The following is a 26,868-nucleotide window of genomic DNA, read 5'->3' on the forward strand; positions in this document are numbered from 1 at the left end:
TATTTTAGCTCTCTTGAATGTCTATGTGTATATATGTATTCTTAAGAAGATTGGATTGAAAGTGGGAAGGTTTTCTCTGTTTTAGCAGAAGATGTTGAAATATTACAAGTTTATCCTTTGAAGTAAAAATTTGCTTTTGGGATCTTCAAGTGGGTTATGCGCTCCCACACACACAGAGAAGGTAGGCCACGCCACCTGTCTGATTGGAGCAAGAAAGGCTTAAGGCCTTTAATCCCATTTAGCATTGTAAAAGGAGGAAGAGGAGGCAGGATGGAAAATGAGGTTGCCTCCCCTTTTGTTTCTGTGTGTGTTAGAAGGGAGAAAACTTTCTCCCATTTTTATTTTCCCAGCCCCTACATCTTCAGACTCTTGAGATGAAGATGGTGATAGCCAGTGTCAAGTAGGACAAGTAACTTCTTTGATTCTCTTTTTTTGACCTGGAATGCATTTTTTCCCCATTGAAACAATACCCTAGCTTGTATTCAGCTTCTTGGTCTTCACACGTGTGTTAAGGGTTAGGTCTAGCTGACCTAATAGGACTTAAATTATAAATTAAATTTGTTTCCGTTTGGGGCCAGGCTAGAATCCTCTTCCTCATGAAGAGCATCGCTCTAGGAAAATTAGTTTTGAGCTAAAGTAAATTTTCAAATGAACTATAGATGGTGACCTGCTTATAATCTGGGGACTGCCTATACCAGCAGAGTAGCTGAAGGTCGTGTGATGAGCTGAGTGGAGTTGTGGAGGAAGCATGTGTACAGGGGCCACAGAGAGGGGGCAGCACCGACTTGGTGCGTCTGCATCCCCCCCTGCTTGGGTGGTGCTCTGGAGCCAAGTTTCTAGCTCAGAAATGCCAGCTGTTGATACACATGTGCCTAGGGATAATGTCTGTGTGCTGATTGACAAATACAGAAATATCGAGAGAGGCATAAGAGTCTTTTTGGGAGAGGGGGAGGATCAAGCCATTTTATTGAGGGGCTTTGGGCAAGGATCAAAGGGCTGGGAGGACAATGAGATCTGAAGTCCTCCTCCTGGCTGGAGTTTCCCCAGCTTCACAGAGGAAACCTGCTGGGTTTTGATGCTTCATCAAAGTGTAGCATCTTACCCCAAGTCTGCCTTTGTGTACCGGCCCTAGAGATATATATATATATATATATATATATATATATATATATATATTTTTTTTTTTTTTTTTGGTCTCTGTTGCCTTTCACACGGACATTTAAAACTGTGTCTATTCCTTGAATTCTTTTTTTCTTCTGCCTTTTTTTTTTTTTAATATTGACACCCTAGACTTTCCAAGTGACTTCCAGCAACCCAGCTTCCCTGGTGCCTCAGCAGCAAGGAACCCGACTGCCAGTGCAGGAGAAGAGTTCAGTCAGTGGGTGCGGAAGATCCCCGGGAGAAGGAAGTGGCTCCCCATCCCAGTATTCCTTCATGGGGGATCCCACGGACAGAGGAGCCTGGCAGGCTACAGGCCATGGAGTTGCAGAGTCTCAGACACGGCTGAGTATGAAGGCTCCAGCAACCTCAGAGCATCTGTCTCTACTGATCGGGGGCTAGCACGGCTCTTACGGACTCTTCCCCCATGGCCCCACTTGAGTTTGGTCTGAGGCATCAACAGTAAGCTGTTTTAAAAATTTGGCTCAGAGATACTGATTTCCCGTGATGTGTAATTGATTATTTTTTTTCCCTTGGGATCTGGTTTCTAATCTTTCTATATAATTTTACAAGGAGGAATAAATTTTCCTCTACCCTTCTAGGTTCTTCTGGCTGGTCTCAGAAGTGAACTGACATGAGACAGACAAGCAGGAGAAAATCACACAGAAGTTTAGTAACTTGTATACATGGGAGGGACCCAGGAAAATGGAGCAACTCATCAAAACAGCCAAAATCCTCACCTTAAACACCATTTCAGCTAAAGAAAAAAAAAGGATCTTGGGGACAATGGTTTGGGGCCTTAGAAGGGAGGAAGGCAGTTGACACAAAGACGGAAAAGCAAATGTCAGGTAAATAAATGTTTGCTGGGTCAGCAGAGACAATGGGACACAGGATTTTAACAGACTGCTAGATTCCCCGTGTGCATACCTGGCTCATACCAGATTGCCTATGATGATGGCTCCCTTCCTGGAACGAGTCCTCTGTCTACATTCTTTAAATAGTCCATGTGCGTGCGTGCTCACTCGTGTCTGACTCTTTATGACGCATGGACCGTAGCCTGCCAGGCTCCTTTGTCCCTGGAATTTCCCATGGCAAGAATACTGGAGTGGGTTGCTGTTTCCTTCTCCAGGGGATCTTCCTGACCAAGGGATCGAACCTGTGTCTCCTGCATTGGCAGGCGGATTCTTTACCACTGAGCCACCAGGGAAGCCCAGTCAGTGGGGGAAGGTCAGAGTTTCTTTCTGAGTCTTTTGGGCTTGATTGTTTCCAGCTTGAAATAATCTTCATGCCAAAGAGAGATTTTAGGGTGGCAAAATTTGTTCCCCTACACCTATATACCTTTATTCCTCTTGGAGCCTTACTGGTGTCTCAGAGAATGAAGAGAAATAGTTCTCAGCCTAAGCTAACTTTTCAAATCAAGTAGGGGAACGGAGGGACTATTCTGCGCATGTTTGTTGCATCTGCTTGGAACCTGACAGGATGCTTTAGTTTCTAGGAGGTAGCTTCTCTTTCTTAGGAACATGTCTTTGGAGGTTTAATCTCTTGTAGATTGATTCTTTTATATGGATTAAACAGTTTTTTTATATAATCTTCAACAAGTTCCTAAGCTGCTACTTTTAAAACATTTGTTTATTTTAAGTTGTAGGATAATTGCTTTGCAGTGTTGTGTTGGTTTCTGCCATACATCAACATGAATCAGCCATACATATACACACGTCTCCTCCCTCTTGAGCCCCCCACCCCTTCCCTTCCTCACCTCCACCCCATCCCACCCCTCTAGGTCATCACAGAGCACCAGGCTGCGCTCCCTGCTATACAACGACTTCCCTTTAGCGATCTGTTTTACACATGACAGTGTATAAGTTTCAATGTGACTCTCTCAATTTGTCCCCCTTCTCCTTCCCCCAGTGTGTCCACAAGTTTATTCTCTTTGTCTAAGTCTCCATTCCTACCCTGCAAATAGGTTGCTTAGTACCATTTTTCTAGATTCCATATATATATATATATATATATGTTTGTGTGTGTTAATATATACTATTTGTTTTTCTCTTTCTGACTTAAACTTCACTCTGTATAATAGGCTCTAGGTTCATCCACCTCATTAGAACTGACTAAAATGTGCTCCTTTTTATGCTGAGCTGCTACTTTTTTTCATAGGCTTGTGTCCATTTTCTTTCCCCGGCCCTCTTCTGCCTCTGTTTCTTTGTGAAGAATCACAGGTAGTTGTGCAGAAACTGGAAGAACTGCTTTGGTTATTCAGTAAACAATCTGAGCTGTTTCTACTAGAGCCGCTTTATCATTGATACTGGATTCACAGAAAGATTGAACATAGTGTTTAGTTTTTGGCCTAGTTTCCCTTTGTAGAAAAACATAATCTGTTTCGAGACCAGTACTGAATGTACTGGTTTTCTTATCTTAATTGGCGTTGGCGATTGTAGCCAAACTTCTTCCTTGGTAGGACATCAAAAGATGAAGCTGGCCTCTTGTTCTAGGAAGCAGGTCCAGATAATTTTGTTTTAGCAGATGTGCCTGACAGTTGTAGTAAGTAAAAGTCCCTTTATTTAGCTCCACTTTGGTGTAGTCACTGGGAGATTGAGAACAATAGGGACTCGGGTTTGGATAATGCAAGTGAAATATTTACCCTTGCTCATTTGTAGCTTTGAGACACAGACTGTTTATTTAATACGTTACATTGGTATAGACAGTCTTTAACTTTTTTTTTTCCCTAAATTATTGTATTCTTTAAGCTTGTATCTAGTTTCTGCAGGCTTGGTTTCTTTTCTTTGAAGTTATGTTTGATCTTCTTAATGCAGGGTTAGTTTGTGGTACTTGCGCCATTTCACCTAAGGTGGTTAAATAAATATTGTTAAAGAGGATAAAAATTTAGGATAGGGCTTTATTCTAAATGTACCATTAAATCATACTTTTATGAGGCAAGATGGTGGTGACTCGAAGGGGCTGGAGGCAAGAGTATTTAATCTTGGTTCTGTCTCTAAATAGTTGTATGAACTTGGAAGTCATCAGAGCTGCTAACTTGCCTGATTCCTGGGGCACCATTACCACCATCTTCAATGTAACCCTACTGCTAGTGTTGCTTTTCCACAGAATATATGTGAATGGTGACTCCTAAAGTTGTGTAATTGAAAGCAGCACTATAAACCATAACTTATTTTCTGTAGACCACAATTTTCTTACATACAGAATAAGCAGATTGTAAAGAATCTGCCTCCATTGAGGGAACTGTGGGTTCAATCAATGGGTCTAGAAGATTCCCTGGAGAAGGGAATGGCTACCCCCTCCAGTTTTCTTGTCTGGTGAATCCATGGGCAGAGGATCCTGGCGGGCTACAGTCCATGGGGTCCCATAGGGTTGGACATGACTGAGCAACCAACACTTTCGTTTTCAGATTGGACTCAGTGAACCCGGACACTTGAGCCAGTCATTAGTGTTCGTCAAGCCCTCTTCCGTGAGTGGGCCCTGTTTACAGGGGAATAGTAAAATTACCTTCGTTCTGAAGAGTAGTCTGTTTCAAGAGAAGTTCCTCTGTTGTAGTCTTTGGATTCATGAATAAACTGCTACAGGACTTCGTGGAACGTGCTTCAGGTGTCTGAACTGAATGGTTCTATTGTTGGACTTTGAGAGACATTTATATAGGGACTACATTGACTGTTTTGTCAAGTCCAAATGTTCCTTGACTTACAGTGGTTCGACTTGATGGTGCAAAATAGTGTTAGTGTTTTCAGTAGAAGCCATATTTTGAATTTGGAGCTTTTCCTGGGCTAGGATCCTCTCTCCTGATGCTGGGCAGTGTCAGGCACCATCAGCCACGTGATCACGAGGGTAAACAACCCATACACTCACCTCTCTGTGCCCAGACGGCCATTCTGTTTTTCATTTTCAGTGCAGTATTCAGTCATCTACATGAGATCGTCCATTATTATAAGTTTTGTGTTAGATGGTTTTGTCCAACTGTAGGCTAATGGAAGTGTTCTGAGCAGTTTAAGGTAAGCTAGGTAAACTGTGATGTTTGGTGGGTGAGGTGTACCAAATGCATTTTCAACTTACACTGTTTCCAACTTCCATTGGGTCTATCAGCATGAAACTCCATCATAAGTTGAGGAAGATCTATAACAGTTTTGACACTAATTATTCATGTTTTGAAGAGCAGATATGTTGACCTAAGATTCTAAATAAAGTGAAAGTGAAGTCTCTCAGTCGTGTCCGACTCTGAGACCCCCATGGACTATAGCCTACCAGGCTTCTCTGCCCATGGGATTTTCCAGGCAAAAGTACTGGAGTGGGTTGCCATTTCCTTCTCCAAAAAAAAACCTCCCAAAAAACCTATATAAAGATGTACAAAAAAATCAAAAAGACACTTCACCAAAGAGGATCTACAGACAGCAAACAGCACTTGGAAAGATATCCAGTATCACTAGCCATTAATATTAATATATCAATATCACTACCCCATGGACTGTAGCCCACTAGACTCCTCTGTCCATGGGATTTTCCAGACAAGAATACTGGAGTGGGTTGCTGTTTCCTTCTCCAAAGATTCTGAATAAATGACCTCCAAATCTTTTAATCTCAGTTTTTATGAAAAAAAAAAAATGGTGATCAAAGAAGTACAATTTGTAAAGAATGTATTTTATTCCACTGGAATATAGATGTATCTTTAATATCTTGGAATTTAAAAAGTAATTATAAATATTTAATGAAATGTGTAACACAAATGTATAATGTGGCAGTCTCTTCTACACCCCTGCTCAACCTAAGGGGATGGTGATAAACTCTTGAAATTATATCCTTCTAGAACTTTCTCTTACACAAATGTTAAGTTGAAAATTTTTGAGTATTCACCTGAAGTTTAAAGGATATGAAATGCCTAAAAATTTATTAGTATAGGAAATGAGAAGTGAAATTGTAGGTAAATTAATGAAGATTATACCTTAAATCTGAGTTTTATATTTTGACATAGATGCTTACTTACCATCTTTTCTTCAAATATTTTGTTTGTTTGTTTCCAAATCACTTGAATATTCTGGTTTCTTTAATCCAGATGCAGTCACCCAGCAACCGTGAGTGCTGATTTAATCTGACAAGTGAAAGTAACTCCTGTTTCAGACCTGGTCTGGATAGGCCAGGAAGTTGCTTACTTCACAGAACACTTTATTTTTGTTTTGAGTTTTACTGTAAGTGATGTACAGTATAGCCAAGAAACATACACGTTTTCTCTCTGTAAGGCTTAAAAAAATCTGTGATGTTTTGTTGGCAGAGAGTCCAAGGGAAATTCTTCACTTTGGAAAAAGAAAACTAGTCATTATACCCAGCCGTATTACTGCTGCAAGGCTGAGCTGGTCTTTGAATAACCATGGTCCCTTGAGAGGATTCATTGATGGTCTGGTGTGCATTTCCTTCAGTGTGGTTGTAGTCTCTGCATTGCGATATGAAGAAGACAGTCCCTACAGTGCAGCCAAGTATTTTTTTTTTTTTTAAACTTGAATGAGACATCACTTGCTTATGTTGATAGTTGTTGATTTTTATTTCTGAGAAATATGGGTAAGTTACCTTGACATGGTTGATTTGGGGCATTTAAATTAAGCAAAATGCTTGAGTTAATTATGTTTTAGAAGTGGTACTTTAAAAAAATGCTTTTTAAGTCAGATACCCTTTTTCATCCCCTTCTATTTGTGATATTTATCTTATTAAAACACCGCTATTTCAGGATAAATTCTAGAATGTGTGAAAGCCAAAGATTACTACGAACAAATGATCATATCAAAATGATCATTTTTTAGAGAAGAAAAGAGTTCAGCCCCTGTGATGCTGTGTTTTGTGTTTAACTTGCTAAATAAAAATTTCACACATTGCTTCATCAGAGTTCACGTTACCTAGTCAGTTTTTTAATATAATATATAATTTTATATATTGTAACTTTTCTATATTGTCACAACATGGTCATTTTATGTTTTTTTTTTTTTTTTAACACTTACAATAGCAAAAGTATGGTAGGAGATGATTCCAAATATACTTTAGTTCCTTGGTTGTTTGGTCAGCTTTGCATTGTGATTCTGGTTATAACTCTGAGTCCGTGTGTGTGTGTGTGTGTGTGTGAGAGAGAGAGAGAGAGAAGAGGGTAGGAGGAAGGGAGGGAGGTGTGGAAGAAAGCTAGAAGTACTGAAATATTAATGATTTAAAATAATCTGAGTATGTTTAACCTGGCCATTTGACTTCCGTGCTATCTTAGCAACAAAATAAGAGAATTATGGAAACACAGCTTGGTTGTTTATGCTGTTTGATATGTTTAAAGAATATAGAATGTCCTGAAACGTAGATATTTGTAAAAGGAAAACATTAAAACGGTCTATTTAGGAGAATTTCTGACTAAGCTTTCAGGAATGTGGTTTTAAGAGTCTGTGAGTGTGTGGGGTCTTCCACATGCTGGTTTGAGGTTTTAGGAAATTCTTCAGCCAGAAAGTCTTGGAATAAAAGTACATTTTTGGAATAAAGGCCAGAGATCTGAATTCTTGAAGCTCAGGAGGTTGTTAACAGGCTTTGTGTTGACTCTTCTAGCAGATTCTTCTTCAGTGGTGGTGTCCTTATCCTAATCAGCCAGGGCTTCACTCTCTCTGCCCCTCTTGCAAGTGTTGTTGTTTAGTTGCTAAACTGTGTCCAACTCTTCTGCTTCCCCATGGACTGTAGCCACCAGCTCCTCTGTCCACTGGATTTCCTGCAAGTGTGGATTTATCTATAAAAGACTAACTATGCCATAGTCCTTTCATATCTGTGGAAGATTGCTTTCAGGACCCGAAGACACCAAATCTGTGGATACTCCAGTCCCTTGTATAAAATGGGGTAGTATTTGTGTGTAACCTATCCACATGCTCTCATATATTTCATATCATCTCTAGATTACTTATAATATCTAAAATAATGTAAATGCTGTGTAAATAGCTGTAAGTAGAATATTAATGCTATGTAAATATTACATAAATAGAATATTAATGCTATGTAAAAAATTGCCAGTGGGTAGCACATTCAAAGTTTGCTTTTTTGAAACCTTCTGGAATTGTTTTCCAATATTTATCTGCTGTTGATTGAACCCATGGATTTAGATTCCACAGATATGGAGGGCCAACTGTATTGTGTAGTAATAAGTATAGAATAGTCTGTTTTCAGATGTCAGTTCTCATTAAGATGTGACCATAGATTTAAAATTATTTAACCACAAGGCTCAAACAGACTATCAGTTAATTGTTTAATCTTTGTTTATTAGTGTAAAAATGGTTTGTTTGTTTGTTTTCCCCTTGGGATACTTTAATTTTTATGGTGTGTTTCATGTCCATTTTGAGTGCCATCTGTTTACTCTGTTACCTGCTGAGAGTCTTATTACTGGGGTTATTTGAGGATCTTCTGTTAGGACAGTTGGGAATACTATTAATAGATCCTTCCTATAAACATGTTCTAATCAATGAAATAGAAGATCTTAAAGATATTTTAAATACAAACATCATATGGTTTTGGGCATGGATGGGGGATGAGGTGATATATTTTTGTTGAAGTAGTTTTATTTTATCAAGGCATAAACGAAGTTTCACTGGTAGCTTTTACTATTGAGTAGTATTTTCACTTAAAAATTCTAAAGTTGAGTTGCTTTAGAAAGAAATGAATTAATTTTCCTTGAGTGATTAAGCAATATGTCCCTGTGCCCAATACCATATTCATTGTAACTTAGATCTTTTATTCATTCTGTGAATCTCTCCTTTATTTGTTGCTTGGAATGGTTAAAAAGCCTTTTTGCAGTTAGTGCTCCCAGAATCAATATCCTAAACTCATGTCAGCTTATTTAAAGAAAAATAGAATATTATAAAATTCTTAGAAAATTTATACTGAAAGCTGAAATCTTTTTTTGCATCCTTCCAGTTTTATTTGTGCAGTTTTTCAATATATTTGCTGTGGCTTCCATCTTAAAAATATGAACACAAATGAAGTAGTCTTTTAAGCTCATGTGTGTGTCTGCAGTCACGTAATTGGGTGCTTACTGTGCGCCAGGCTCTCTGCTGCAGAAAGCACAGAGGTGAACGTTTTTAAACTCCATCTGGCTTTTTGTCCCCTTTCATCCCGACACTGCTGTGCTGGTTCAGATCCCTCCCAATATATCCTGCTGTCGCTCTTTGCTCACCAGGACATCTTCCCCTCTCCAGCCAAACCAAAGTATTAGTGTCTTCTTAACAGCTTTGGCAGACTCGCACCATTCCCAGAATAGAATTCAAATTGTGGAACATTCCCAGTGGCTGTTCTTCACCCTTTCCATCTGCAGCCACTTTGAGCTTTGTAGCCTTCCCAGTCTCTCCAGCCCTTTCCTACTTTAGAGCCAGTTGGATTCCTTCTGCTGTATTGCCTGTCTTTCCATTTATACTTGATAGTTTTCCCCAGGCAAACAGATCTCTCAGCTGTGGTCTGTTCATCCTTCTGTTGTATTGGTCTGTTGATCTTTTCTTTAGAAAGGCACTCATCTTGTTGTTACATCTCATGTCCCAGACAAACGCCCACAGTCAAGTCTACAGCAGCCCCAGAACCTGACTGCCCAGCACATGGGAGACAGGAAAGGCATATTTCAAATATTATCCCTAATTGTATTCATCTTGTGATTTTAGTGGTCTTCAACTTTGGATTGCATACAAATTTTAGTCCAGGATCCAAAATTTTAGTCATGAATCACGCTTCAAGTGGACCATTCAAGGAGTTTGATTCACCAAAAAGCAAAACCAGACTGAAAGTAAGCTTGATAGACCATCTTTAAGAAAACAAATTAAAATTTCCAGTTACATCAGGGTAGTTCAGAGTGGTCCACAAGCTTTCCTTAAAGTCTACAAGCCCACCTCCATAGTTGTCAGAGCAATCACATCTATGTCGTAACATAGGTGCTTCGCTGGTGGCTTAGACGGTAAAGTGTCTGCCTGCAGAGCAGGAGATCTGAGTTCGATCCCTGGGTGGGGAAGATCCCCTGGAGAAGGAAATGGCAATCCACTCCAGTACTCTTGCCTGGAAAATTCCATGGACTGAGGAGCCTGGTAGGCTACAGTCCATGGGGTTGCAAAGAGTCGGACACGATTGAGTGATTTCACTTTCATGTCTTAACAGTGAAGATCTCCCCTCGAGAACTTCTCCCCAGAGTCTAGCAAGGTACTCTCAGAAAGGATCTGAGATTGAGACCTCCTGGCTTCTAGAAAACCTGGTCGTCTAAATACAGATCTAGTCCCTTGGTAGTGACGAGTAGAGCATTGGGTCTGTGGTTAAATCTGACAGAGGTGGCTGTTTGTCCGGCACTCTCCACTTCTCCCCATCTTTTATGTTTATAGGATTTTTAGCCAGGTGTAGGTACCCTGTATTGGTGTCCATGCCTCAGCCTGCCTTATGGGCAGGTGTGGCTGGATGGTCAGGTTTTGGCCACTGACTTCAGTGTGCTGTGTTATCTGGACTTAACTTTCATGTTTATTGCCTCTGGACCCTTTTGTCCTATTCAAGGAAACACAGATAATGCCATTTGGGGCCTAGGTTGAGGTCACGCACAGGAGAGGAATGAGAAAGGTCCCTAACAGGTGGGTCTCTTGACCCTGGACAACCTATGCAGACTTTTGTCTGAGACAGAAATAAACTTGCCTTTTGCCACTTATTTGAGGTTTTCTGTCTGCTATGGCTGGACTTTGAATCCTAAATCCTATTGTATACTTTATGAGTCTGGGCAAGGAGTGTTTAGACAGGGGAAGTAGGAACTGCCAGGAACCATTGTACATTCTCTGGAGGGGCAGAGACTTGGTTGATTATAGCTGAAGAGGATTTAAATGTCAGATTAGTGTTAAGATTCCACAGGTCATTTTTAAGGTCTCTTCTAACCCTGAGAGTCAGTGACTTTGAAGTGTTGAGCTTTGCTTTAATAAATTATGGTATTTGTTCATTTCTAAGACATATATTTTTGCATTTTAATGGTTCTGATGCAAGGATGTGTTTTATAAGAGGGACTTTCTTTATTTGACTGCACTGGGTCTCCATTTCCGAGTGCAGGCTTTCTCTAGATGTGGTGAGTGGGGGCAACTCTAGTTGTGGTGGCTTCTCTTGTTGCAGAGCGTGGGCTGTAGACACTCGGGCCTCAGGAATCACAGCACATGGGCTCAGGAGTTTCGGTGCACAGGCTTTCGCTGCCCTCGGTATGTGACATCTCCCCAGATCAGGGATCCGACCCGTGACCCCTGCATTTGCAGATGGATTCTTCGCCACTGTAAGGGAGCCTACAGCATGTCTGGGACTGTAGAGAAGTCTGGGGTACTCTTGGCTTTGAGATGTAGTTAGAACCGAACCTGACATTTGACCTTGATGGTCTTTAGGTGTCCTTAAGAGTGGCTGAGTTAGCAGGACAATGTTGAAGCGTGACTGCTGGCTTAAGGTGAGCAGAGACACTGTCAGGATAATGCAGCCACAAAGTCACTAGTTTTAGGTTCAGGAAGAGGCCCCTTGCAGCTCAAGTTTGGGTTTCTTCTTGGAGTCCTGTCTGTAGTCTCACTGGCTTCTCCTGATGCTCAGCTGCAGAAAAGCCAAGCTGTTGGGGCTTTTAAAAGGAACTAAGACAGCAGCCTTGTTTGATAAGAGGCTTCTTAATGGAAGGAGAAAAGAAGATAAATAGAAAGGGTTCAAAATAATTATTTTACCTAACAGAGGATGAGATGGTTGGATGACATAACTGACTCAACGGACATGAGTCTGAGCAAGCTCTGGGAGATGGTGAAGGACTGGTATGCTGCAGTTCGTGGGGTCGCAAAGAGTTGGAAACAAGTGAAAAACAAACTCCTTAACTTTTTATCAAATGTTGAGAGTTTAGGAAGATAAGTAGTGCTCAGAGGCTTATGTAAAAGAACAGCCCACTCTGTTCTCAGAGACAGTCATGTTTCTTCTCTCCACTGTTTCTTGTGTTTCCTTTCATCTCTTAAATCAAAATGACTATGAATAGTATCTCTGTGATCCAACTGGCATTTTATGATGTTTCTTTTTGTTTGTTTTATAAAATAAAAGTACATTTTTATAAAGAAAAAACTCAATATTGAAGGCTCAGACATTTGGGGGATACTGGAAGGGTATTTGTCCCACTTCTTCCTCCCATCATTTGTGAAGGTAGGGTGAAGGAAGAGCGGGCAGGGAGACTTTCCTGCCTGAAGGTCTCTCTTCAGGGGCTGCCTGGCTGCTAGTTGGTTTGTCTTTGTGCGCCCCTTGCCTGCCTTCAGCACCCTTGCCCAAGTCCTCTGCTGTGCAGTGGGCAACAAGGCACCTCAGCTGGCAAAGAGGCACGTGATGATGGTGGAGGCAACAATGAATGGCCATGTGCTGGTGGGCCAGCCAGAGGGAAGTGGGCGATGTTTCTTTTTTTTTGTTTTTAGTTTTAATATCTGACAGAAACAGCTCACATCCTTCAAAACACTCACATTTCTCTCTGTTCAGTTTCTCAGTTGGTGCCAACTTCTCAAAGCTGATTAGCTCTGTTTTCCCACAGACATCCTTGTCAGACTGCTGACTTCCTGCTGCCCTAGAGGACACAGCCGTCACCTGGGCTTTTCCTGGGAGTGCTTCCTTTTTCTCCTCTTGGACTTTCTGTTTCCTCCATGATACCCCCCTTTGGTTTAATTCCTCACGTTGGCAGCATTCCGCCTCTTGTAGATTTCCTGAGAAAACATGTAGGAGAGAGAAGCGTGAGGCTTTGTGTGCCTAAAGACCCTTTTATTCACACTCAAGTTGGATTCGTGGCTTGGCAGGATTGGAATTCCTATTTGAACATTTCTCTCAGAACTTTGAAGATATCACTTCATTTGTCTTCTAGCTTTCAGTATTAATGTGGTAAAGTCTGCTATTCTGATACCTGGTCTGTAAGTCCTTTTTAAAAATATATTATTTATTTATTTTAATTGGAGAATAATTACCTTACAATATTGTGATGGTTTTTGCCATCCATCAATATACATCAGCCATAGAATGTATTCGTCCCCACCACCCTGTACCTTCCCACCTTCCTCCCCATCCCATGCCTCTCGGTTGTCACAGAGCGCCAGCTTTGGTTGCCCTGGGTCGTACATCAAACTCCCCCTGGCAGTTTTGCACGTGTATGTGTGAGTGCTTTTCTCGTGAACCACCCCACCTTTCTCTTCTCCCACAGAGTCCAAAAGTCTGTTCTGTACCTTTGTGTCTCCTTTGCTGCCCTGCACTTAGAGTCGTCGGTAACCATCTTTCTAGACTCCATATATATGTGTGAATATACGATATTTGTCTTTCTCTTTCTGACTTACTTCACACTGTATAATAGGCTCTAGGTTCATCCACCTCATTAGAACTGGCTCAAATGTGTTCCGTAAGTCCTTTTCATAGCATGGAGTGAAGCCACAGGCATGACCCCAGACTGTCTAGGGTTGCCTCCTTCTAACTACATGACTACTGCAAGTTATGTAACTCTCCGTGCCTCAGTTTCCTCACATGTGAAGTGAGGATAATAGTACTTGATGCCTCTGAAAGCTTGTTTGTGGATTATACAAGAAGTATGTATGGTGCTTGGAACTGCTGTTTGCATGTAAGAGTCATATAGTGGCTGCTATTTGTCACTAAAATCTAACTTTTCCGAAACATCAGTGACATGCAGTGATCAAATCTTGTTCGTTTATTGTGTAGAACAAACAATGTACCTCTTCAATCTGGAGGCTTTAGTTCATCAGCTCTAGGAAGAATTTGTATTATGTCTTTAATTATATTTTACTACAAAATTTTTCTTTTCCCTCTTATAATACTATGAGTTGAATGCTGGATCACTTGGATGAATCTTTAATTTAAAAAAAATCCTTTTGCATTTTTGTGAAAATTTCTGAGTTAGTTTACATTTCTGAGCTAGTTTGTTAGATTATGTCTTCTGAAATTTTTTATTATGACTTTCACATCAATTTCTGAGCATTCTTATATATCCTCATATTTTTAAAAATAATCACAGTGTTAGCATGGATATATATTTCAGGCTATTAATCACAGATTTTCTAATTTTCTCTTGCCAGCATGGCATCAATTTCCTCTGATAATTTTTTTTTATTATTTGTTTTTCTTTTATATCAGAATGTCCTCAAATATTGAGTTGATGTTCAGCTTCCTTTTTAAGGTTGATCGTCTCCAAAAACTCAGAAAACTGTCTTTGGGGCAGGCTTTACCCTGGGAGGCACGATAATGTGAAACCTTTGGTGTCAGTATCTCTAGGTCTTTTTCTCTGTTGTTTCCAAGCATTGTTCTCTTGCAAAGAACAATCTTATCCTTTGCCTGGGCTGTTTAAGCCTGGCGATGATAAGCTTTTTATGGAGCTGTGGACAGGAAGTGCATTGGTAGTCCTACCATTTTATAGGAAAAATTTCACTAAACTTCCCTGTTTGCACCCACCATGCCTTATCCTCACCCTCTTCTGGGTCTAGTGGCTCTAAATGGGGGTGTTTCACCCATTTCTTCTAAGATCATATGGCTATTACCAGAGTCAGGACAGTTGTCTAAATGTACAGGGTAGAGGTGGGGACCTGGGCGGAGGAGGTGTTTAGTGAATCCTTATAGAGAATTATAATTCCTTATAGCTCACTCATTGGAAAAGATCCTGATGCTGGGAAAGATTGAAGGCAAAAGGAGAAGGGGGCGGCAGAAGATGAGATGGTTAGAGAGCACCACCCACTCAATGGACATGAATGTGAGCAAACTCTGGAAGATAGTGAAGGACAGGGAAGCCTGGTGTACTGTGTCCATGGGGTCACAAAGAGTCAGACACGACTTAGTGACTGCACAACAGAGAACTACAGATAGTCTCCCAATCACAAGCACTGCCTGCCCGCCTTCTGTTGTCTGTGTGTCTAGTTCCTGGGTGCCTCTGGGTTTGTGCAGCCTGTCTGCCTTGCACCCTGCAGTATGTTCTTTGCAAACTTGTTTGACTTCTCTGTACTCTAGTAAGTCGTTTCTGCCCTCAGATATTGAGGTTTGTGATTAACGTGTCACATAATAGTGGATTTTTTGTTATTCTTGTTTTTCCCTCTGCAGGTAAACAAATACTTTTAAAATTGATTATAATGATTTCAGACTAGAAAAAGAGTAAGCGTCCTGTATCAAAGTCACGTGTCTTCATATGTGGAAGGATGACTTTGTATTTTAGGGAGAATGGGGGAAAGTACTACTTGTGTTCATTTTTACTTACACAATGAAACGTTCTTGTCAATGTTGCTTTGCTCATTGGCACTTTTACCATAACTTTCTATGTCACTTTTGTGTGATGGTGTGTGTGCATTGCTTTTGCTACCATCATCCTCAAGGTTAAGTTTGGCATTTGACTCTTTTATATCTGCTTGTGAGTTTCAGATGAAAAGACTTTGAAGCGTTGAGCTTAAATAGGAGTCTGTTCTTTTGATTTTTTATTGTTAAATTTATATGCATTGAAATTCTAAACTGAGGTATTAACCACAATATTTATAATAAAAAAGGTAAATCTCTTTCCACTGTTGCTGGAATTGTTAGTTGAATTGTTAGTTGCTACCTGGGTTAACTTTCCCAAAGGTAAAGATAGTTTTGGATTAAAACCAAGATCTTTACCTCAAATCATTTCTTTTCACTGCTACTCATCCTTGAAGTGAAGGACGGTTTAAACTTTTGCTGCCTTTACAAGCAGGGAGAGAAACATCTGGAGGAGCTATAATCTTTCTTGTCACTGGCTGTGCACCTGGAGTGCAGGTGTGTGTGGAAGGGGGCAGCGAGGATAGATTGTCACCATCTGGGCAACAGGGAGCACTTTGAGTGGATGGGTGAAGAGTCATTATTTGCCCATTAGAGAAAAAAGGTATACTTATCTGGAGGCTGTGGCTATGGAGGAGGACTTGTGTTGCTGGCATGGGCTTCCCTGGTGGCTCAGATGGCTTGATCCCTGTGTTGGGAAGATCCCCTGGAGAAGGGAATAGCAACCCTCTCTAGTATTCTTGCCTGGAGAATCCCATGAACAGGAGAGCCTGGTGGGCTATAGTCCATGGGGTTGCAAAGAGTTGGACACAACTTAGGGCAATGCTTATGCTCCAGGAAGGGTTAAAATGCCATCCCTAGGCTGCCTGGGAACCCAGTCATCATTTATGGGTGTGTGTGTTTAAAACAATGGAAACTGTGTTCTGAATTCCATACAACCAACCTGGAAAAGGACTTCAGTGATGCACTGTTTTTCTAGAACAGACTTGTAGTAGTTTGTAACAAAAGCAACACAAACTACTTGGCTTAAATTGATAGAAACCTATTCTCAGAGCTCTGAAGGCCAGAAATTCAAAGTCAAGGTGTCAGCAGGACCTGCCCACCTGGAGCTTTTGAGGGAGGGTGCATCTTTGCCTCTTCTAGCTCTGGGTAGCCTCGCTTGCTCGTCAATGTAAGTCTATAGTCTCTGCCTCCACTTCACGTGGCCCTCTTCCCCCTGTGTCTCTGTTCCTTTAAATGGCATTTCTCTCTCTTTACGTGCTCCTTCTCTTATATGGACTAATGTTGAATTAGGGCCCACACTAATGACTTTAATCTTAACTTGATTGCATTCATAAAGACCCTATTTCCAAATAATGCCCATTCGTAAGTCTCTTTTTGAGACACGCAATGCAACCTGTAACAGCACTTTAATAACAGGAGTTGCTGTTGGGCCTGCTCCAACAGACTAAGTCAATCAAGCTTCCCAGAGAAAAGGAAAATATTTTTCTAAAGCATGTGATCTTAAAGAGTGGGCTGAACAACCATAATATCAAAAAGACCAATTGAAAAATGGGCAAAGGACTTGAATAGACATTTCTCTAAAGAAAATAAACAAAGGGTCAGTATGCATGTGAAAAGATGCTCCACATCATGAGTCATCAGGCAAATACAATTCAGAGCCACAGTGATATATCACTTCATACCCAATAGGATGGCCGTTATATCTTTAAAAAGTGAAAAGAACAAAGGAATATGTTTTGGTGAAAATGTAAGTAAATTGGAACTCTTCATTGCTGGTGAGAATGAAAAATGGTACAGATGTTGTGGAAAACAGTTCTGATTCCTCAAAAAGTTAAACGTAGAATTAGCATGTGAGCCAGTAGTTCCACTTGGTATATACTCAACAGAACTGCAGACAGGGTCTCAAAGGAAGAGATCATCTGTATGCCATGTTCCTGGCAATATTGTCCACAGTGGTCAAAGGGTGTAGGCAACCCAAGTGTCCATCCGTGGATACCTGGATAAATAAAATGTGGCTTATAAGTACAATGGTATATTATTCAGCCTTAAAAAAGAGAAGGAAATTTTGACACATTTTGCAACAGTGTTGAACCTTGAAGACAGTGTGCTAAGTGACTCAGTTCAGTTCAGTTCAGTCGCTCAGTCATGTCCGGCTCTTTGCGACCCCATGAATCACAGCACGCCAGGCCTCCTTGTCCATCACCAACTCCCGGAGTTCACTCAGACTTGCGTCCATCGAGCCAGTGATGCCATCCAGCCATCTCATCCTCTGTTGTCCCCTTCTCCTCCTGCCCCCAATCCCTCCCAGCATCAAAGTCTTTTCCAATGAGTCACCTCTCCGCATGAGGTGGCCAAAGTACTGGAGTTTCAGCTTTAGCATCATTCCTTCCTAAGAAATCCCAGGGTTGATCTCCTTCAGAATGGACTGGTTGAATCTCCTTGCGGTCCAAGGGACTCTGAAGAGTCTTCTCCAACACCACAGTTCAAAAGCATCAGTTCTTCGGCGCTCAGCCTTCTTCACAGTCCAGTTGTCACATCCATACATGACTACTGGAAAAACCATAGCCTTGACTAGACTCAAGCTGGTCACAAAATGACAAGTGTAGTGTGATTCCTCTTCTATAAGATACCTAGAGTAGTCAGATTCATAGATAATAGAACGCTGGTCACCAGTGGTGGGTGGTGTGGGGAGAGGAGAATGGGGAGTGAGTGCTTAATGGGCACAGAGTCTCAGCTGGGAAAGATGAAAACATTCTGGAGTGGGGTTGCACAGTGTTGTGAGTATACTTAATGCTGTGTGTCCATGTAGCCCACCAGGCTCCTCGACCCATGGGACTCTCCAGGCAAGAATACAGGAGTGGGTTGCCACTTCCTTCTCCAGGGGATCTTCCCAACCCAGGGATCGAACTCACATCCCCCCCATCTCTTGCATTGGCTGGTGAGTTCTTTACCACTGAGCCACCAGTGAAGCCTACTTATCGCTATATAACTGTACAATTAAGGAAAAATGCTGTGCATATTGTACCACTGTTTTAAAAAGTGGACCTTGTAGAGTCACAGATTTAAGCTGGGAACTAAAAGAAAAATAAAACTGGGTAACAATTCACTGAACTGTCCAATAAGGAACACCTCTATTCTTGAGCTGGGTTCTGGACCAATGGAGGAGTATGGCAGAGTCAGGTCAACTGGCCTTTAAACTATCAAATCGCCCTTGTTAAAAGTCTTTCGGTAGGCCAAGTTCCCACATGAGATAAGTGAGTGAAAGTCGGTCAGTTGTGTCCGACTCTGTGACTCCATGGACTGTAGCCTGCCAGCCTCCTCTGTCCATGAAATTCTCCAGGCAAGAATACTGGAATGCATTGCCATTCCCTTCTCCAGGGCATCTTCCCAACCCATGGAGTGAACCTGGGTCTCCCCCGTGGCAGGCAGATTCTTTACCATTTGAGCCACCAGGGAAACCTGAAGAGGGGTCCTAACAGCCCCCAGAATTCGGTTCTCCTGGTCACTGTAGGGCTGTCCTGGAGTGGGGGGTCCTGTGCTCCCCACAGGCCAGCTCACTCCCAGGAGACAGTGGGCAGAGCTCAGCCAAGCCTGCGCCATCTGCTTGTCCCATTTCTCCAGGCAGATATAGTACTGTCCATCCTCAGGGCAGGATGAAGGTAAAGGTCAGATGGACGCCGAGGATAGACTTGATTGAGTTCCCATGTGAAGGGAACAGATCCCCTCCAGCCTCTCTGCTTCTGGGTCTCTTCACACATTGTACTTTGAATCTAACCCATGGTTAACCAGGGCCTTGCTCATACCCTCGAGGGGCTGCTCCCCAGTGAAACCTGTCTCCCTTTGGGTACTTTTCTAGCACATCTGGGGATCTGGGCAGAGAGTTTGGAGGCTCTGATGGGTGCATTAATTACATCAACTCTGGCCGCTCTGTACCTGGGGCTTAATTTTACTTTCCTCTTTCTAATCTCAGATGGTATAAAGCCATGTTGTCCCACAAAGTACAGTGAGTTCCCATGACAGAGTTAAATTGCCAGTAACATATGTGTGTGTGTGTGTGTGTGTGTGTGTGTGTGTGTGTGTGTGTGTGCACGTGCTTAGTCGTGTCTGACTCTTTGTGACCCCATGGACTATGGCCCACTAGGCTCCTCTGTCCATGGGATTTCTCAGGCAGGAATACTGGAGTGGGTTGCCATGCTCTCCTCCAGGGGATCTTACTGACCCAGAGATTGAACCCACGTCTCTTGTGTCTCCTGCATCACAGTCAGATTATTTACAACTGGGCCACCTGGGAAGGCTGCCAATAATATAGTGACGATGCCTAAATTTTATTATAAGCCTCTACCACTGTCATGATTCTAGAGGAAAGTTAACTGTAGAATTGCCTAACTTAACAAGTTAAAGTTCAAATATGTTACAGAAGTGAAAGTTCAAAGTCAAATTTTCATGGCCCTTTCATATATTCATTAACTCAACAGTTTGTTTATTGAAAACCCACTCTGTGTACTCTTCCAAGTATTGGGGATATTTTGGTGAATAAACCAGACCTAAGGGAGAAGAAATCCTGTCTTTCTAGAGCTTACTTTCCAGAGACTTTGAATTAAAAGACCAGAATTCAGTTTCAGTAAATATCCTTACCGGTATCCGGGGCTTCCTAGGTGGCTCTAGTGGTCAAGAACCCGCCTGCCAATGCAGGAGATACAGGTTCAATCCCTGGGTCAGGAAGATATCCCGGAGGAGGGCATGGCAACCCACTCCAGTGTTCTTTCCTGGAGAATCCCATGGACAGAGGAGCCTGGCGGGCTACAGTCCATGGGGTTGCAAAGAGTCAGACATGACTGAAGCAACGTAGCACACCAGTATCTTACTCAGGTTCTGTCAGGCTAAAGTGGTCTCAGAATCTAGATGGACTTCATGTTCTTCCAGAAAACACAGCCTGAGTTCTTCACAGGAAGGGCTGTCATCACTGCCAAGTTGTGAGTTCAGCAGCCAGAGTGTGAAGGGCACACAAGTGACCCGGTATCATCTTGTCCCTTTTTCCCCTTCCCAAACTACCACATTCTGAAAACAACCCAATCGCCTAACCCTGAAATAGTAATACAGGGAAAGTTTATCCGAGCTGTAGTTTCTAAAATGTTTCTGAAGGTCACTGCTCTGCACTAGGAAAGCCCCCACCTAGGACACGCCTTACCCTCTCTTTTAAGCAGACATTTTCATGTTTGTGCTGCTAACAGCTTATTGCTTCTGCCTTTTTTCTGGATTTACTTAAATATAAGAAATCTGAGTCTTACAGAGGATTTACTCCTAGTATTTAATTATCCAATCAAGGAGGAATTGGAAACACTTTGGGGTGTGTCTGTGTTTTGGGGGGCTGGTGTTGTGATTCTTGAAACTTCTGAAAACCCACATGGATTCCTGTTCACCAGAGCCCATCCACATTCCCACATTGTCTCTGAATGTGTTTGTTTTTCAATGGCTAAATCATGTCCGACTCTATGTGACCCCAAGGACTGAAGCACTCCAGGCTCCCCTGTCCTTCACCATCTCCTTGTGATTGTTCAAACTCATGTCCATCGAGTCGGTGATGCCATCCAACCATCTCGTCCTCTGTTGTCCCCTTCTCCTCCTGCCTTCCATGTTTCCCGGCATCAGGGTCTTTCCCAGTGAGCCGGCTGTTTGAATCATGTGGCCAAAGTATTGGAGCTTCAGCATCAGTCTTTCCAGTGAATATTCAGGGTTGATTTCCTTTAGAATTAATTGACTGGTTAGAATGGAATTGGGGGTGACTTGTCTAGCACCACCTGCCAGATCTGTTGCTAACAGTTGAAAGCCAGAAACATTCTCGTTTTCCATGGGGCACACAGGAATCTTCTGCTTTGCTGTCACGAGCGAGGCATGTATTCTGTAGACCACCAAAGTCTGAAAGGGCCATCACGACTCTCTTCCCTACAGTTGTAGTTGAGTCTCACCTGAGCTTCCCGCCAGCTGTCTCCTGGGTCTGCTGGAGCCTCTGCTTTCGCCCACGTCTGCCAGGCCCTGTTCGAGGTCCAGCTGGGTGCCCCGCACGGAGAGGCCGCCTACGAACAGCCTGCCCTCAGGCCTCCACCCAAGTGGCTTTGTTTCAGACAAGGGTCCCTGGCCCCGTACTCTTCAAGATGCAGACTTGTGCAGCCTCCTTCCCTGGAGACAGGCAGTCTCCCACGGACCCAGCTCCCGTGTGCTGGAGCTGCTCACTCAGGTCAGAAGAATGTAGTTTTAGGCTTAAAGCCTCTCGCCCAGTCTGTGTTATTTAAAACCAACCTTCCAGCTGAAAAAGTGAGCTGGATTACAAGATCACTGTTGTGTTAGTCCCTCAGTCTTGTCCAGCTCATGAACTGTAGCCCACCAGGCTCCTTTGTCCATGGAGTTTTCCAGATGATAATACTGGAGTGGGTTGCCATTGGATTACAGGATAGAGGCTGCAACTGCCAGTGTGATAAAACCTCTGGCAGTGCCTTGAGCCTAAGTACCTTCCACTGGGGCCAGGGCAGGAGCCCCAGTTTCCCCACATGGGTTTTATTCCCACACACATTCAGTTCAGTTCAGTCACTCGGTCGTGTCCGACTCTTTGCGACCCCATGAACCGCAGCACGCCAGGCCTCCCTGTCCATCACCAACTCCCGGAGTTCACTCAGACTCACGTCCATTGAGTCAGTGATGCCATGCAGCCATCTCATCCTGGGTCGTCCCCTTCTCCTCCTGCCCCCAATCCCTCCCAGCATCAGAGTCTTTTCCAAGGAGTCAACTCTTTGCATGAGGTAGCCAAAGTACTGGAGTTTCAGCTTCAGCATCATTCCTTCCTAAGAAATCCCAGGGTTGATCTCCTTCAGGATGGACTGGTTGGATCGCCTTGCAGTCCCAGGGACTCTCAAGAGTCTTCTCCAACACCACAGTTCAAAAGCATCAATTCTTTGGCGCTCAGCTTTCTTCACAGTCCAACTCTCACATCCATACATGACCACTGGAAAAACCATAGCCTTGACTAGATGGACCTTAGTTGGCAAAGTAATGTCTCTGCTTTTGAATGTACTATCTAGGTTGTTCATAACTTTTCTTCCAAGGAGTAAGTGTCTTTTAATTTCATGGCTGCAGTCACCATCTGCGGTGATTTTGTAGCCCCCAAAATAAAGTCTGACACTGTTTCCACTGTTTCCCCATCTATTTGCCATAAAGTGATGGGACCGGATGCCATGATCTTCGTTTTCTGAATGTTGAGCTTTAAGCCAACTTTTTCACTCTCCTCTTTCACTTTCATCAAGAGGCTTTTTAGTTCCTCTTCACTTTCTGCCATAAGGGTGGTGTCATCTGCATATCTGAGGTAATTGATATTTCTCCCGGCAATCTTGATTCCAGCTTGTGTTTCTTCCAGTCCAGCGTTTCTCATGATGTACTCTGCATGGAAGTTAAATAAGCAGGGTGACAATATATAGCCTTGACATACTCCTTTTCCTATTTGGAACCAGTCTGTTGTTCCATGTCCCCTTCTAACTATTGCTTCCTGACCTGCATACAGATTTCTCAAGAGGCAGGTCAGGTGGTCTGCTATTCCCATCTCTCTCAGAATTTTCCACAGTTTACCCCTTCTTAATTTCTGATGGTTTGCTGCCTATTGTGACATATTCACAGTTTTGAGAGGCCTCAATAATTAATACCTTGTTTTTGAGATGGCTATTCAGACTGGCCTGGAGAATCCCATGGTCAGAGGAGCCTGGTAGGCTGCAGTCCATGGGGTCGCAAAGAGTCGGACACGACAGTGATTTCACTATATGCAGATGGCTGAGCTGATGGTTACAGTATAGACGCTCTCCTGCAGTGGTTTGTGAAAAAGCACAGTCCAAAGTCCCACGAGCTTCCGTGGGTTGCCGGAGCCACTGCAGCCCTTCCTGGGGGATTTTGTCACTGCCCCCTCACCCTGACCTCACACCACCCCATCCAGCGCCTGGGGGCCTGCTCCAAAAGCATGGTCTCTGCTCCAAAGCGTGGCTAACACATGGTCAGGGTTAGCTGCTGATTCTCGGATACTCTCCTTCTTCCTCTCTCTGGTTATGAACCATCTGAGAAATAGGAAACAGAGTAAGGTGGCTAGATGATTACAGGTGAATTACATTTTCAGATGTCCCGCCACTGTAGGGACAGAGGAACAGAATAGAGCTTGTGTTCTCTATGGGCAATGGGGCTGAGACTAGGGTGAAGAGAGTGAGGCCGGAAAAACCTCAGTGATCAAGATAAATATTTAATGCACTATTTTAAAAAATCAGAATGTTAAGAAAAAAGCATAAACAAAATCTCAAATTTAAAATGAAGATAGGGTCAGCATTACTGACTTTTGCCTTGCTTCAGGATCCAGTGGGGGCTGTTACTGAGTCTCTTAAATTTAGTGCCCAAGGCAAATGCCACCCTCATCATTACTAGTCCTCACCCAGCTGGTTCTTCTGAATTGGTGGAATCCAGTCACATTCCTGCTTCTGGATGGAATGAGTAAAAGCACAGAAGAGGGGCAGGAATGTTGCATTAACTGAACTTCCTCCATGCGGAAGGAATAAACTCAAGTAGGATTTAGAAGCAACGTAAACTCTGTGACTATAAAAAAATTTTCCAGTTATTTTCTATAGAGGGCGTAGTAGCTGTCTGAGCTGCTAGTTCACTTCAGTAGTGTCTGGCTCTGCGGCCCCGTGGACTGTAGCCCCCAGACTCCTCTGTCCATGTGATTCTCCAGGCACGAATACTGGAGTGGGTTGCCATTCCCTCCTCCAGTGGATCTTCCCAACCCAGGGATGGAACATGGGTCTCCTGCATCGGCAGCCAGGTTCTTTACCACTGGTGCCATCTGGGAAGCTGAGAGGAAAGAGCAAAAGCATCAATTAAGGGTTCAAAAGTAGGAAATGTCTGTTTTGGAGAACAAACTATAAAGTTGGATGTGAGGCTAACTGCTTCTGACCGACGAGTTCCTGTATTGATCTGAGTGACTCGGTGGGCAGTCTTTGCTCAGCGCGCTCTGCTACATCCTGCTACTCCAAGGATGGTCCATGGCCCAGAGTTTCAGCATCACTAGGGAGATGGATACAAAATGCAGACTCTCAGGCCCCACCAGTGATCCACTGACTCAGTCTGCGTTTTTTCACAAGCAGCCCGGTTGATTTGTATCTCTTTTCTAAATTATTGAAAGTTTTTTTTTTTTTTTTTTTTACTTTATTTTACTTTACAATACTATATTGGTTTTGCCGTACATTGACATGAATCCACCACGGGTGTACATGAGTTCCCAATCCTGAACCTGTTCAATTTTGTTGTGGAGTATCTATTGTTTTCATTTTTAAAAAAACTTTTTATTTTGTACTGGGGTAGAGCTGGTCGACAAAGAACGCTGTGATAGCTGCAGGTGATCAGTCCTGTGAAGGCACTCAGTCACACATGGGCATGTATTCATTCTCCCCCAAGAGCTTCCCAGGCAGTGGTAAAGAATTTGCCTGTGATGCAGAAGAAACCAGAGAAGCTGATTTGATCCTTGGGTGGGGAAGATCCTCTGGAGGAGGAAATGGCAACCCACTCCAGTAGTCTTGCCTGGAGAATCCCATGGACAGAGGAGCCTGGCAGGCTATAGTCCAGGGGGTCACAGAGTCAAACACGACTGAGTGCACGCACGCAAACACTTTCTCCCACAAACTTCCCTCCCATCCAGGCAGCCACATAACATTGAGCAAAGTTCCCTGTGCTGTACAGTAGGTCCTTGTTGGTTATCCATTTTAAATATAGCAGTGTGTATGTGTCTGTCCCAAACTCCCTAACTAACCCTTCCCTCTATATGTCCTCCCTGGCAACCATAAGCTCATTAAGTCTGTAAGTCTCTGTTTTGTAAGTTCACTTGTATCTTTCACGTATAAGGGATGTCATCCGATATTTCTCCTTCTCTGTCTGACTTACTTCACTCAGTATGATACTCTCTAGGTTTATCTGGTTCCAAATAGGAAAAGGAGGACGTGAAGGCTGTATATTGTCACCCTGCTTATTTAACTTCTATGCAGAGTACATCATGAGAAACGCTGGGAAGAAGCACAAGCTGGAATCAAGGTTGCCAGGAGAAATATCAATCACCTCAGATATGCAGATGACACCACCCTTATGGCAGAAAGTGAAGAGGAACTCAAAAGCCTCTTGATGAAAGTGAAAGAGGAGAGTGAAGAAGTTGGCTTAAAGCTCAACATTCAGAAAACGAAGATCATGGCATCTGGTCCCATCACTTCATGGGAAATAGATGGGGAAACAGTGTCAGACTTTATTTTTGGGGGCTCCAAAATCACGGCAGATGGTGATTGCAGCCATGAAATTAAAAGACGCTTACTCCTTGGAAGTAGTATGTTATCTACCAACCTAGACAGCATATTAAAAAGCAGAGACATTACTTTGCCAACAAAGGTCTGTCTAGTCAAGGCTATGGTTTTTCCAGTGGTCATGTATGGATGTGAGAGTTGGACTGTGAAGAAAGCTGAGCACCAAAGAATTGCTGCTTTTGAACTATGGTATTGGAGAAGACTCTTTGAGAGTCCCTTGGACTGCAGGGAGATCCAACCAGTCCATTCTAAAGGAGATCAGTCCTGGGTGTTCACTGGAAGGAATGATGCTAAAGCTGAAACTCCAATACTTTGGCCTTTGATGTTGGGAGGGATTGGGGGCAGGAGGAGAAGGGAACGACAGAGGATGAGATGACTGGATGGCATCACTGACTTGATGGACATGCGTCTGAGTGAACTCCGGGAGTTGGTGATAGACAGGGAGGCCTGGCATGCTGCGATTCATGGGGCTGCAAAGAGTCAGACACGACTGAGCGACTGAACTGACTAAGATTCATCCATGTTGCTGCAAATGGCATTATTTCATTATTTTTAATTGTAGCTTTCATTTTTAAATTTACTAAACCATCTCTAGATTCCTTCTGGAGAAGGAAGAAAAGCCATTCCTTTAAATGGCTTCACTGAAAACTGTTATGCTGTTACAAAATCAGCAAGTAGGTATGTTGGTACTTGGTTCCTAGATGTAAAAAAAGATGTTCTTTACTAAACTCAGGGCTTGAATGCATGTGTCTTTTTTTTTTTTTTAACCGTAAGTTGAACATTAGATAATACTTTGGGTTTTAAAGCCCAGAGAACTGAACTACAGTTGTAATTAGTGAGTTCTTAAAAAGTTGATTGATCTAATTTTATGATTTAAAGCTGTAAATTATAGCTGTATTTGTATTAAACAACTGGTATGTTGTGTGTTAACATAAATAAGAAGTAAAGTTCTTTATGGCTACAAAGCAATGTGACTTGTGGAAACATAATATTTCATAATTATATGGGATTCAAGTTTAGCTGTATGAAGTTCAAACTATTGGATTCGACATTGCAGGGTCATTGG

General features: G+C 42.7%; 1 protein-coding gene across 2 annotated transcripts in view; it reads left to right on the forward strand.

Moving 5' to 3' along the window:
* Positions 1 to 2,313: 2,313 nt before the first annotated feature.
* Positions 2,314 to 26,868, forward strand: part of MTUS1 (microtubule associated scaffold protein 1) — a 157,839-nt gene continuing 133,284 nt past the window's right edge. For both annotated transcript variants that reach the window (XM_052661294.1, XM_052661295.1), the window contains exon 1: positions 2,314 to 2,385. The gene's annotated coding sequence lies outside the window, so the exon portion shown is untranslated. The remainder of the gene's footprint in view (positions 2,386 to 26,868) is intronic.

The sequence above is a fragment of the Budorcas taxicolor genome, chromosome 24, assembly GCF_023091745.1.
Source record: "Budorcas taxicolor isolate Tak-1 chromosome 24, Takin1.1, whole genome shotgun sequence".
NCBI lineage: Eukaryota > Metazoa > Chordata > Mammalia > Artiodactyla > Bovidae > Budorcas > Budorcas taxicolor.